Here is a 13515-nt window from a genome sequence, read left to right on the forward strand (position 1 = left end):
TTCTGCTCTGGTCAGACCTCACCTGGAGTACTGTGTCCAGTTCTGGGCACCACAGTTCAAGAAGGACACTGACAAACTGGAACGTGTCCAGAGGAGGGCAACCAAAATGGTCAAAGGCCTGGAAACGATGCCTTATGAGGAACGGCTAAGGGAGCTGGGCATGTTTAGCCTGGAGAAGAGGAGGTTAAGGGGTGATATGATAGCCAAATACATAAAAGGATGTCACATAGAGGAGGGAGAAAGGTTGTTTTCTGCTGCTCCAGATGGTGTTTCCTGCTTGGCAGGGGGTTGGACTCGATGGCCCTTGTGGTCTCTTCCAACTCTATGATTCTATGATTCTAATAAGGGAATTTGCCAACTTAAGCCCTGTTAGTTTTTCATGGTTGTCTGTGTTGTATTTCACTATTTCACATAATGAATTCAAATTGTCCTCATTCCCATGTTGGAGTAAATGCTTGTAAGCTACTACTACAACATTATAGTCTTTCTCTTTGAATCTGTTTCCTAGTTTCATATACTCAACAGTCAGTAATGATCACTCCCCACATTAAATGGGGGGTGCCCTTTGTGTGGTTGCGCGCACCTGGAGGTCTCCGCCTACCTCAGTCAGTTGCCCAGTCCCGCCTGGGGAGGCGTTGCCAAGGTGATCAAAACAGGTAGGGGGAGGGAATACCTACCCACACAATAGGGGGAGGATCTTACCTGGGAATCGTCAGTTGGCTCCAGAGCTTCTCCCACTCCCCCATCCTCAGTTAAGACTTCTTTTGCAGGTTAACCTTTTCTCCACAGGTATGTGGGCACTGCTACGTCAAGGTTGCTGTTGAAGGGCCGGAAAGGAATTCTCCTGCATTGGCAGGTTTGCCTTTCCCGGAGCAAAACGTCACAACTTAGGGGGTATCAGGCCTTGGGCGGAATCCTTTAGGCTATCTTCCCTGAAGATGGGAATCCTTTAGGTTTGCCTTTCCTGCAGCAAAGCATCACAACTTTGGGGGTATCAGGCCGTGGGAGGAATCCTTTTGGCTATCTTCCCGGTGACCCACGCCCCCCTCCTCTTTGTGGCGGCAATACCAGGGTTCTCTGTTAAAGGGGTTGTTTGAGGGGAGGCTTTGGCCGTACGCCTAGAGGTTGTCATTGCTCTCCCCTGCGACGGCGGCATAACTGGGGCAGGCTCTCTCTGCTTGAACATATGTTCCCCAGAGCCAGCCCATTCCCCCCCCACACACTGGATAACCCTGATGTTCCCCAGATCCCCGGGGGGGGGGGACTGGGAGGGATAAACACCCAATGCCTGAGCCAAGGTCTACCCACATCTGAAACATAATAAAGTTGTGGCCAATTTTAATCCCATAGCACGTTGTCTTGAGTCATTATTCCACATGGGGGCCCCAGGGTTTGGGGGACTCGGCCTGTCCATGCAATTCTGTTATAAAACCTTCTGAAGTTTAGTTCTTTCTTTCTTCAAAATTAACATCATCACCCATCAACAACACCGAAGAAATTTTGTGTGGAAGTTTACAAAGATGCTTTGGTGGTGCTTAATGGTCTGCAGTCACATGCTTTGCTTCAGAAAGAGTTGTTGAAAACAATGTAATTTCACATTTCTTGCAACTGCTTTCCAACACAGCCAGTAAGCTTAAATGCTAGTTTGATATCCAGATTCTTCTGTTGTGGCAGTGATGTTACAAAGTTAAGATCTCCCAATATTTTTAGCATAATTTCAGTAAGAAAGGAAAAAGAAATTCTATTGATCTGTTTGAGCAAAGTAATAACATCTGTTTTTAAGTGACAAAATTTATCACAAAGGGAAGATGCACTGATTAATTTGAGTTGTCTGTAATACTGTCTACCAGCAGTAGTTGAAAGGTTAGCTTCAGTGTTTTCTTCATCCCCCACATCGCCTCTGACAAGAGTTGCTATTCTAGATTTATTTCCAGCAAATGAACTTACAATGGATGCTTGCTTTGAAATCATGATCTGCATTTTTCCCAGCTGTGGAAAAATAAAACTTAACTTAACCTCTCCCCTCGCCTCCCCACCCCACCCACAACTGGCAAGGCATAGAAACACTCATTTCCCTTTTTAAGCCTCGCTGCCAGGGCAACAGCCAATGACTGGCCAGGCAATGAGGCACCACCCTCCAAGTGGGGCCTCTGATTGGCCCATTCAAATTTGCCCTCTTTGGCAGAAAGATTGCCCCTTGATACTACCATCAGAGGGGAATTCTCCAGCAGCAGCCGGCAAACAAGCATGTTCTAGCTGCTGAGGAGGAAGGTGGAACTTGAGGGGGCTGCAACAGTCACCCTCCCATAAACACGGTAAGCGCCCATATACTGCTGCTAGGGTGTTGATGACCCAGGTGAAACCTGGAGTAAGGACCCTGTGCTGGTCCCGTGGGTTAACCGTGAGGCGAGGTTGGAGTCCAGTCCGAGGTTGAGGGTGCAGTATGGAGGCTGCCCGCCAAAGCTGAAGCTGGGTCCAAGGCAGGGAGTCAGGTGGGGTCAGGAACTCTGGCAGAAGAGCAGGACAGGGTGCGGGCAGGAATAGGCTAGCAACAACGTTGCTCCCGCAACCTGGGACTGGGGCTGGCTGGCTTTTATCTGCCCCGAGGCATAGGGCGGCCCCGGTCCACAGGTGACTCGCCTTTCCTGGCCTGGAGGCAAGCACTCCTCCTGCGGGAACTTAGTTCTCTCCGTCTCTCTGCCCTGAGCCTCTGCAGCTCAGGAGAGGCTGGAGGGTTACCGGACCCAGAGGCAACCTCAGCTTCCCCTGACGGGGCTGAGAGTGGAGCACTTGCAGGCAATGGGTCCTCCATCACCTCAGGAGCCAGAGCAGACTCAGCTGGTGCCTGCACCTGAGGATCCAGCACAGGTGAGGACCCTTCAGGCTCAGGCCCCAGCCCCGGCTCAGCTGGTTCTGGAAGCAGGGAATCCTGTGCAGGCTGGGATTCCTCAGGTTCAGCCTCTGAGTCTGAATCCCAGGCCATCACAGAACCATTCTGGGCCCCTGAGGCTACCATGTCTGGAGTTATTTGGAACAAGGACTCTGACACATTGACATAGCCCCATCAAAGTATGTGCTGGATTCAGTTGAGTTTGTGACCGGGGAGCACAACGGAAAAAATCTCAGCCTGTGTTAATAAAATTCCCATTAAACCTGGGAACAAATAAACTGTTGAACAATCAGGGGAACACTAACTACCCAATAGTTCATCATTTTACCAATCCCGCCACCAAATTATGCTATGGATGGCAACAGGAAAAGCAGAAAACTCTAAGTTCTTTCTCCTATGATTTTTCCAGGCTCCACAAATAACCCACCGTTTCACCCCCAAATCACTGGGTTCCATCCTGGCACCACTTCCGACCTCACCAGATCCCTGCAGGCTCAACCAGCCACCAATGAGTTTCTATCCTCGTTTCACCTGCTTTGGCTTTACCCTCCTGGCTCGAGCTACTGGAGCTTCAACCACAACTACACGTCCCAGGATCCCTAGCAGTGTCAGAGAAAGATGCTTGGCTGGATATGCCCAAAGTTACTGTCTATGCCTACCCCTTGCTCCAAGACATGGTTGATGCAAGCAGAAACTGCAAACTGGGCTGCGTTCTCTCCAATCCCACACACAGACAGGGCCAGCCCTACCATTTTCCTTGAGGGGTGGGGGACGACGACACACAATTATTATTGATTGATTGATGTGTTTAAAATCCACACTTTCATGTAAGTATATCAAGGCATTATACAACATATAAGAATAAAATCAGCAAAAAGCATCCAGAAAAACTTCCTTAATACACCAGCAAATAGTGATTGGATAAAAGGAGTACAGTGGTACCTCGGGTTAAGTACTTAATTCGTTCCGGAGGTCCGTTCTTAACCTGAAACTGTTCTTAACCTGAAGCACCACTTTAGCTAATGGGGCCTCCTGCTGCCGCTGTGCCGCTGGAGCACGATTTCTGTTCTCATCCTGAAGCAAAGTTCTTAACCTGAAGCACTATTTCTGGGTTAGCAGAGTCTGTAACCTGAAGCGTATGTAACCTGAAGTGTATGTAACCCGAGGTACCACTGTATATTCATATTACAAAGTATAGTTTTCAAAAGTTGTTTGAAAGAGGGGAGGGGGTGGTTTTGCTTAATCTCTGCTGGTAGAAAGAGTGAGAGGACATTCTTAAAGAGCGAATACTGAAGGCCACAGACTCCTGGCCACCCATCCTTAGCCTTCTGGCCATTCCCCTCTGTTGGAAGGCAAACCTGTGGGTGTTGCACAGTTTGTCTTGGTCCTCCAAAACTAGCTGGCTTCCTCAGGTGCAGTGAAGGATTCCGTCCCTCCACCAGTGTGTTGAAGGAAGATTCAAGGAAGGAAGGAAGGAAGGAAGAAGTTGATTTCTGCATATGGAGTGAGAGGAGGGTGCCATCCTTTGGCTCAGGCAGCAAAATGTCTTGGGCTGGCTCTGCTCTCAAGCATTAGCTCAGGGGTTCTCACCTTTGAAAAGACCCCTCAAATGCTTTCAAGCAATCCCTATTTACCATACAATAAAAATATCATTGGCAACCCCAAAAGACAACCAAGCCTCATTGATTCAAACTTCTGAAAAGCCCCCGGAATAGCCAGTGCATTGCAATAAAGTACTTTAATCTTCCCTTGACTTTAATTAAGTTAAACTTATGGGCTTGCAAGCCTGAAGAGGTTTATATTGGAATCAAATATCTCAACAGGCAGTTTCCCCCGATCTTGTCTATCTCAACCTTGCCTATACACTTGCTATTTTAAAACAAGCTGCAATATCAGTCCTGGCAGAGGCGCAGACACAGTTAACACAGAACTCCTGCTGAAATTAAATGACCCATCCCTCTCTTCAATGCTGTGTTTTTTAAAAGCTGACATTGAACACTTGCATTGCAGCAGCTTTCTAGCAAATCCTCTCCCTGGGATCTAGAAAAGGGGTCAGTCTTTTGACATTATATATGCAACACTTTCAGGCTTCCCACTACCCACAAGCAATCTTGATTTGGCCACCACTCTCATTTTTAGCTGCTTGCTAGTTTGCGACGTGGGTAGCGCTGTGGGTTAAACCACAGAAACTAGGACTTGCCGATCAGAAGGTCGGCGGTTCAAATCCCCACGACGGGGTGAGCTCCCGTTGCTCGGTCCCTGCTCCTGCCAACCTAGCAGTTCGAAAGCACGTCAAAGTGCAAGTAGATAAATAGGTACCGCTCCAGCGGGAAGGTAAACGGCCTTTCTGTGTGCTGCTCTGGTTCTCCAGAAGCGGCTTAGTCATGCTGGCCACATGACCTGGAAGCTGTACGTTGGCTCTCTCGGCCAATAAAGCGAGATGAGCGCCGCAACCCCAAGTCGGCCTCGACTGGACCTAATGGTCAGGGGTCCCTTTACCTTTACCTAGTTTGGTGCCCTGTCCACTGGCAGCTTCTCCTGAAAAGTCCCATTGTGTCAGCAAGGAAGAAGGCAAGGACGTGGGGAGGTGGGTGTGGAAGAGTCCCAGCAGAATTGAGATCAGAGCTAGACAGAGCATTGGAGTTGATCTACAGGATAGCAACTCCTCCACCACCATCACAAAGCTGCCTCCTGCCCCTCTTCCAAATATCAACTTCCCTCTCACCACAGTGCTGCTTGCACATCCTTCACCACAGGGATGAGAGTGTGGGGATTTGAAGCGAGGCATCACACCCTCTGAACGGCCAGAATAATTTTAATGTCAAAGTTCTGGAAGTGGGTTGAGATAGTAGAAAGTGTCTGCTCTAGTCTAGGCAATGTGAGACATTACCAGAGCATGAGGTAGATTTTAGCCAAATGGAAATGAGGGGATAAAGCTATTTTAGGTATAGTGGGTAGCTCCTGATTCAAAAGGGGGGGGGGGCTGGCTAAAGGTGGGGAGGCTGACTAAAAGTGAGGGCTATTTATTTAATATACTTTGCTGACTCTGTTTCACCAAAGATAGGCAGTCTCCCAAACATATACAGTTTTCATACCATTATTCCATGATTTATTTTGCATAGTTTAGAGAGGAATCCTACATATGTCTACCGAGAAGTAAATGTATTTGAGATCTATCATTTAGTCTATTCTATCATTTCCCTCTTTTGATTGGCATTCTGGATCTGATGTTCATATGGAGGGACATGCTTTTTAAAGCATATCTTCTGCTAAATTCAATACTACGCCCAAGGAATACAGAGAGATAAACCACGAACTCTGTATGTAGTTTACAAAAACTCATTAACAATAATATACAGCATTTCAACACCTTCGGTTACATGAAATCTTAAATAATATACAAAATGCCAAAACAATAATGACTTACGCAACTCAGTATCTCAAAGCCAAGCAGTCCAAATATTTCTGAAATAAGTCCATGAGAGAAACTCTCTATGTGTATACTTGTGCTGGTGTGGTCCCAACGGAACTCCGACGAGATACCCAGATTTCAATCTCTGTTTCTTGAATCTTCTTCCGGTTGGCCCAAAAAAGAACTATACCGTGGCGAATCAATGCTCCACCAAATAGATCAGCTCCAACCTTGGAATGGCACTTTGCAAAGATAAAGGTAAATGGACCCCTGACCATTAGGTCCAGTCGTGGCCGACTCTGGGGTTGCGGCGCTCATCTTGCTTTATTGGCCGAGGGAGCCTGCGTACAGCTTCCGGGTCATGCGGCCAGCAGGACTAAGCCGCTTCTGGCAAACCAGAGCAGCGCACGGAAACACCGTTTACCTTCCCGCCGGAGCGGTACCTATTTATCTACTTGTACTTTGACGTGCTTTCGAACTGCTAGGTTGGCAGGAGCTGGGACCGAGCAACGGGAGCTCACCCTGTCGCGGGGATTCAAACCGCCAACCTTCTGATTGGCAAGTCCTAGGCTCTGTGGTTTAACCCACAGCGCCACCAATTTAATTTGGTGGAGCAATGCAATGCTCCACCAAATAGATCAGCTCCAACCTTGGAATGGCACTTTGCAAAGATATGCCTTTTCAAAAAAAAGAGCAAACACATGAATAAGAAAGAAAGAAAGAAAGAAAGAAAGAAAGAAAGAAAGAAAGAAAGAAAAGATTTTCAGGAATCTGTATTCTGTGCCCAATATATTCTGGGTCTCTGCTGTGCTCCTGCAGTATCCTAGCATACACGGAGCCCTGAAAATAAACATGCATTCTGGGGTTACCAGCTTGGTAGAAGCTCCTGGTAAGTGAAAACTCTTCCCATCCATTTCCCCTAATCTTGCACCCAACTTTCTTTGGGCAGCAGGGACAGTACGGCATTCCTTGTTGGTGGCAGGTTCAGAGGCGAGGGGCACAGTGTACAGGGGATGCGCTGCTCTTGGGAACTCGAGACAGTTCCCCCTCTGACAGGTAACTGATTGGATTAAGAGGCCTGCCTGACAGCATGTCTGTTCAGCCACGCCGGCTAATCAACTTCCCTCTCCTTGCCTGCTAATAAATCCTGCACTGGGGACCATTCCGCTTGATGATCTCTCCTTGGGGAGTTTTTAAGGCTTCTTTCCGAGAAAACTACTCTCAGTCTATTAAAAATTGGAGCTGTGCAGTTGTCAGGTAGTCCCAGGGAGTCACGGGAGGTGCCCATCACCCAGGTGGAGGTACCTATTACATATTCAAGCAACAACAGTGGGGGGAGAAGAATGGGGCTATCTTGGAAGAAGCAGAAATTACAATCAAGTTGATAGAACACGCGCCCACTTTGCCCCCCTCCCAGCACTGACGCTGTCACATCAGAAAGAATGACACATAAATATATAACAGTACACTCGTAACACAATAGATCCCAAGGCAGAACATGTGCCTGGCCTGTTTACGGAAGGATTAAGCAAAATGTAATTGTTCCTTGCCACAAAGATGCAAAGGTACCTCGACTGCTGCTGGTGTTTTTCAAAGCCAGCCAGTTTTAAAGAGCTAAGAGCAAGCTGTCTCTTGACCCTCCAGATATAGTCTGTTGGCCTAATAATCCAGCGATATGAGTATTTGACTTGATTTGCTTTGCTTTGCTGTGGGGCGGAGGGAGAGGGCAGGAGAGAGACTTCTCCCTGTAATACGTTTTGCTGCGGTAGGCTCCTGAAGGATGCACCGTATGAATAAATTAGAAGGCAGTAATTGTCAGATCTATAATATCTGTATGAAAGATGTATAAATAAATTAAAGTTTTAATTATTTTACTGTATTGGCCATTGGAGAACAAGATGGGAGGGTGCCTAAAGACAAGCCAAATGTAACTAGGCAATAGGAGAGAGGGGCTTCCATCTCTGTTTAACTGCTATGGATTTATTCTCCTCCATTGGCACAAAGGAACATTAAAAACCAATTTCCCTTGTTGCTTAAGATTAAAAAAAAAGTTAATGAATTTTAGTTCATTGACAGCTGCCTCTCAAATAGTGTGTTGGGACCTGTGGTTCTTATCTCCAGTAACCTAAAGTCAGGAATGTTGGGGTGTTTCTTCCTCCCCCTTTTTCTTGTCATGTTCTTTTTTTTAAAAAGTCAAAAACCTTTCACAATATATGTTTTAGGTCAGGCTTCCTCAACCTTGGCCCTCCAGATGTTTTATGCCTACAACTCCCATGATCCCTAGCTAGCAGGACCAGTGGTTAGGGATGATGGGAATTGTAGTCTCAAAACATCTGGAGGGCCAAGGCTGAGGAAGCCTGTTTTAGGTAGACAGGCATGCGCTCCAAAATAAGATGTCTATTTGACAGTCATTTAGTAAATTGCAAATACTTAAAGCATAGCTTTGATCTACATTGATCTGTAAAAACGTTATTAAATAAAATGTTGTATAACTCTCAATGCAATTCTCCATTATCGAAGGCTCGCTGCTCTACAGCGCCCTCTGGTGTCACATTTTAAGAATGCAATTTTAACGTTATAAACATCCAGTGTAGATCCATCCATAGAAAGGGATTCCATATGATCTTTGAATCCAGCTCCCATCAGCCCCAGTAAAGGCTGCCAATGGTCAGGGATCATAAGCACTGTAGTCCAACATCTGAAGGGCACGGCAGAAGGCCTACCCCCAACTTAAAGAGCTATCCGGAGGATATGAAAAGAGCAAACCCCTTCTTTAAAGAACAAAAGGGAGGGGAAGAAATGACCACATTCATCAACCTCCACTGCTTCTTCTCAAAGCAGCCTACAACTTCATACAGTTACTTTTGCACCATGGTTGACATAGTTACTATTGCTGGGCTGAATAATATTTTTGCTGGGCTTGATGACACTTACTTAGTTTCCTCAGTATAATTAGTATAAGCAGGGGTGCTGATAAATGCTTATCAGATTTGGGGACAGGCCTCTAGACACACCCTTTGCAAATGCTAATTTATGTGAACTGAATGCAGATTTAGACTTTAAATGCTACAGAAGGCAAGGCGTATAATTTCCTATCCAAATCCCACCAAATAAGTTCTTCGGTTAATTTTCACCCACTCCAGATCACCCCAAATCAGTTCATCCTCAATTCATGTGCCCCAGTTGATTTCTCAACAGATCCAGGTCCAAATCAGTTCAATTCCTCTTCCGTTACATCCATTAATTACCTACCAATAAGATCTAGATGAAGTCACATTCAGTTAATTTATTCCTCCAGATTAATATCCAACTCTTTAACAAAGTTCACCCCTTAATTCATACACTTCCTGAAACTCATTACCTGCCCAGAAACACTTAGGCCACTTAGAAGAAAGATTTGAGGTTCATGTGCCATAGACTCACCCCTAGCAACACCTCTGAGTGGAACGGGGGGGGGGGGGGAGACTGGATTTGCTCAGTTAGGAGAGATCCTTAGATTTCATTTTTTTTAAATATTCCTAATATATAACAGTCTACTTATTGCTGCCTGCTGTACTGCACTTTATTGTTATATTGGTTTTAGTTACTCTTTTATCTTGATTTTATGTGTATTGTTGTTGTTAGCCACGAGGGAGCAATGTAATAATAATATCTATTAAATTACCTGTTTCGCTATTCTTTAGGCTATTGTTATGTGCGAAGATATTGCAACCAAATTTGCACGATGGTTTCGGAGATCAAAGAGTAAAGGGGTCAGGCTTTTACATTTGATCAATGTATCAAGGAATTTTGCATTACTTTGGAGACCATTGTTCGTTACTGCTTGAAAAGCTGAGTCGATCCTTTGTAGGGGAGTGGGAAATGTATTTGTTTCTTTGTTTATTTAAACCTACTGGAATAGCTGTATAGACTAGTTCTGGATATATATATATATATATATATATGCGCGCGCACATGCTTGGTTACTAAATGTTTGGTGCCTGGCAGTTGAATACATGAACAGACTATGTACAGTGACATTGAGGGATATGTCTGTGATATTAGACTTGTCACACACTCGTGAAAAAAATCAGAAGACTGTCTCCTGCAACAGCGGGGAGTCCAGCGAAAAGAAGACGAAAGAAGCTGGTGAATAAATAGATAATTACAGAATAAGATGGCAATTCTACACTCACTTACCTGGAAGAACGCCCAATGGAACTCAGTAAGACCAACATCTGAACAGACATGCACAATATTGCATTGCCAATAGTTTAAAGCAACTGGTAGTGTCTTTGCCCTTTAAATTTACACACAGAGGGTTTGAGACCCATCAGCTACCCTCACCTGGTTTACGTGGCCAGTCAAAGCCGTTTCCGTGGTGTGGCTCTGTCACATGCTGACAGCTTCTAGGAGCCACAGGTGAGAGCTGAGTGCAGGGTGGGGACCAAAGGGAGACAAACTACCTGCTAGATGTAGACGTAATAATGCCCACTGGCTTAAAAGGGGATTAGAGAACTTCATAGCGAATAGTCCTATTATCAAGCTGTTGGTCATGATATCTAAACAAAACACCTACATTCACGGGCAGTATACAGCTGTATAACAATTTCTACCAGGTAAACAGCAGCGGCTGTTTTCATACCTTGCTTGTGGATTTTCTGGAAGCACCTATCTGGCTACTTGGAAACAAGATGGATTCTTCATTTGATCCAGTGGTCTCTTACATTTTTGGTCAAATTCTGAAAAGAGCTTTTGATGTGGCCTGTGTAAGTAAGAGTTACTGACCAAGTGTGTCTTGTCTTGTCTGAGAACCAATGTCCTTTCTTCCCAAACACCCAGAGTACAGTGACTTGGTTGAAGTAAGCGTTGGGGGTTGATGAGAGTTGGAGGCATGGAATCTGGAGAGCACCATCTTCAGCATAAATGATGGCTGAGACACATACATAATAGCTCATAAAGACACACTGGCTGAATTCTTCAGTCAGCCCCTCTGCAGAATCAATGGATACCTTTGAGAAGACTAGAGAATGGTTGTTCCCGGACGTGTGTCCTTTAAAACAAAGCACCCCTCTCTCTTTGGCTCTCCTTTTCTTCCTATTCTGAGAAAAGAAAATTCACAAGACAGTAGAGTTAAATCTGAAAGACAAACACTAAACCATCTTTTGGATGAATGATGGCCTCTTAACCCACTTTGCATATTTATTGGCATTTTTCATGGTCTCCAGCCTCTTAAAATATCAGAATGTTCCACTTTAAAAATCTTATTTGCACTTTTTAGTCATGGAAGGATATTGTAAAATGCCTTATTCGCGTCCATTGATTTTGTGCTTTTAAGGGTGTCATATAAAACTCTTTAATAGGTAAAAACCAACCTACCTGAAAATGGATTCTATATATCCTGTAACAGATTAATATTAGTACACTTGTGTCACATTAAGTGAAAAAGCAGGGCTGGTTGTTTGCCATGCGTCTGTGCACACAGCATTTAGGATGTAATTTGTCATCGCTGGAGCTTTCATTTTCTTTTTTAAAAGCATGTTTCTAGCCCTCATGGTGGTGAAGTGAGCAAAAGGCAGCATATGTAAAAGACTCCTTCACTACTATATAGGTGATAAAGCTTCAGGGTCTAGGGTGGCAATGTCCATTCCTCCTCACTTGAGCTCCTTGAGTTACTTCTGTTTTCACTATGTCTGTGAGGCATCTTTTATGTTAAAATAATAATAATAATAATAATAATAATAATAATAATAATAATTTATTTGTACCCTGCCCATCTGGCTGGGCTTCCCCAGCCACTCTGGGCAGCTTCCAACAAAGATTAAAAATACATTAAAATGTCACACATTAAAAACTTCCCTGAACCATTGTATTCCCCCATCCATGATCACATGTGTCAGGAAGGAAAGCACGGTTAGCCCTCACTGAAAACCCCCCAGGTAAACACACCTTAATGGTGACGGGCTCCAGTTTAACTGGAAGGGCAAAAAAAGGCTTACTGAGCCTAAACGCTAATTGAGCCCCCAATATAAATCGGTGCATGCAAGAGACAGAACTAATTTTTCTTCATTTAAAGATCCACTGATGTGTACTTTCTGCATATATCTTTAGTGTGCTGCCCTTTTAAAGGACTTCAGCTGTTTGTTTCTGGCTTTGGCTGTTAACCAATGCTTCCTTCTTTGAGATGCAAAGGTCTTCCTTGACTACACTGAACAATTTAGAAAGCTGTTAATAACTCTTCTTCGGTTGTTCTTTTTCTTCTTCTATGAAAGCCTTTTTTTTTTTTTGGCATAGTTTACCATAGAAAACGGCATACAAATGATGAAGATGATGATTGAAAATGTGTATCAGTGTTAACTCTTTATTCATGACACACCTGGTTTAACTTGTTTATTGAACCATATGCTTGTCTCCCCAGTGGCCGATTGAATTGGTTGCTTAGTGTAAAAGTGGTATAATGTCCAATGTGAGTAAATAAGGACTGATATTCCTTAATTCTATTCCATAATTTTAGGAAAGCAGAGATTTTCTGATAGGGTCTCTCCTCTCTCTCTCTCTCTCTCACACACACACACACACACACACACACACACACCTGGCTTATGCCTGATATATTTTGAAAACTTAGGCTGGTCATTTCTTTAAAAATCACACACACTTTTCTGCAGAGAACAAAATAATGAATACTTTGTCACCGTGAACCTTATAAACAGAGGTTATGCAAGTTAAATATGCTTTCATTGTCTACCATATATAAGTAAATTGGGTATAGTGTGTGCTCTCTCACACACACATATACACATGCATGCACACTTAAAGACTAAACAGGATGAACAGGGATCTCTACTGATTGTAATACCACCTTTATTTCCAGGAAAATATTGGGGCATCAGAATGAAACTTCTGCTATTCTCAAAACTCTATTTGCATGTTGATCTCCTCCATATTAGTGGAGACCAGAGCATGCTGGTGCCAAACCTTCAGCCAGCTGGGGTTGGAAACTAAACAAGATGTTGACCTCTGTGGTTAGAAGTGCCTTTTAGCAGCTTCTTCTGGTCCACCAGCTACACCCATAACTGGATCAGAATAACGTAGTCACTGAAGTCCATGCATGGGGACCTTGAGACGGGTTTACTCAGGCTGATCTTGGGCCTGGTTCAGAAGTTCCAGCTAAGCGGCTGATGGGAGCAGATTGCCGACAGCATGGAACATACCCCCTCCACTGTCCCGATAA

Source organism: Podarcis pityusensis (assembly GCF_964106645.2).
Source record: "Podarcis pityusensis genome assembly, chromosome: 17".
In the NCBI taxonomy this organism is placed as follows: domain Eukaryota; kingdom Metazoa; phylum Chordata; class Lepidosauria; order Squamata; family Lacertidae; genus Podarcis; species Podarcis pityusensis.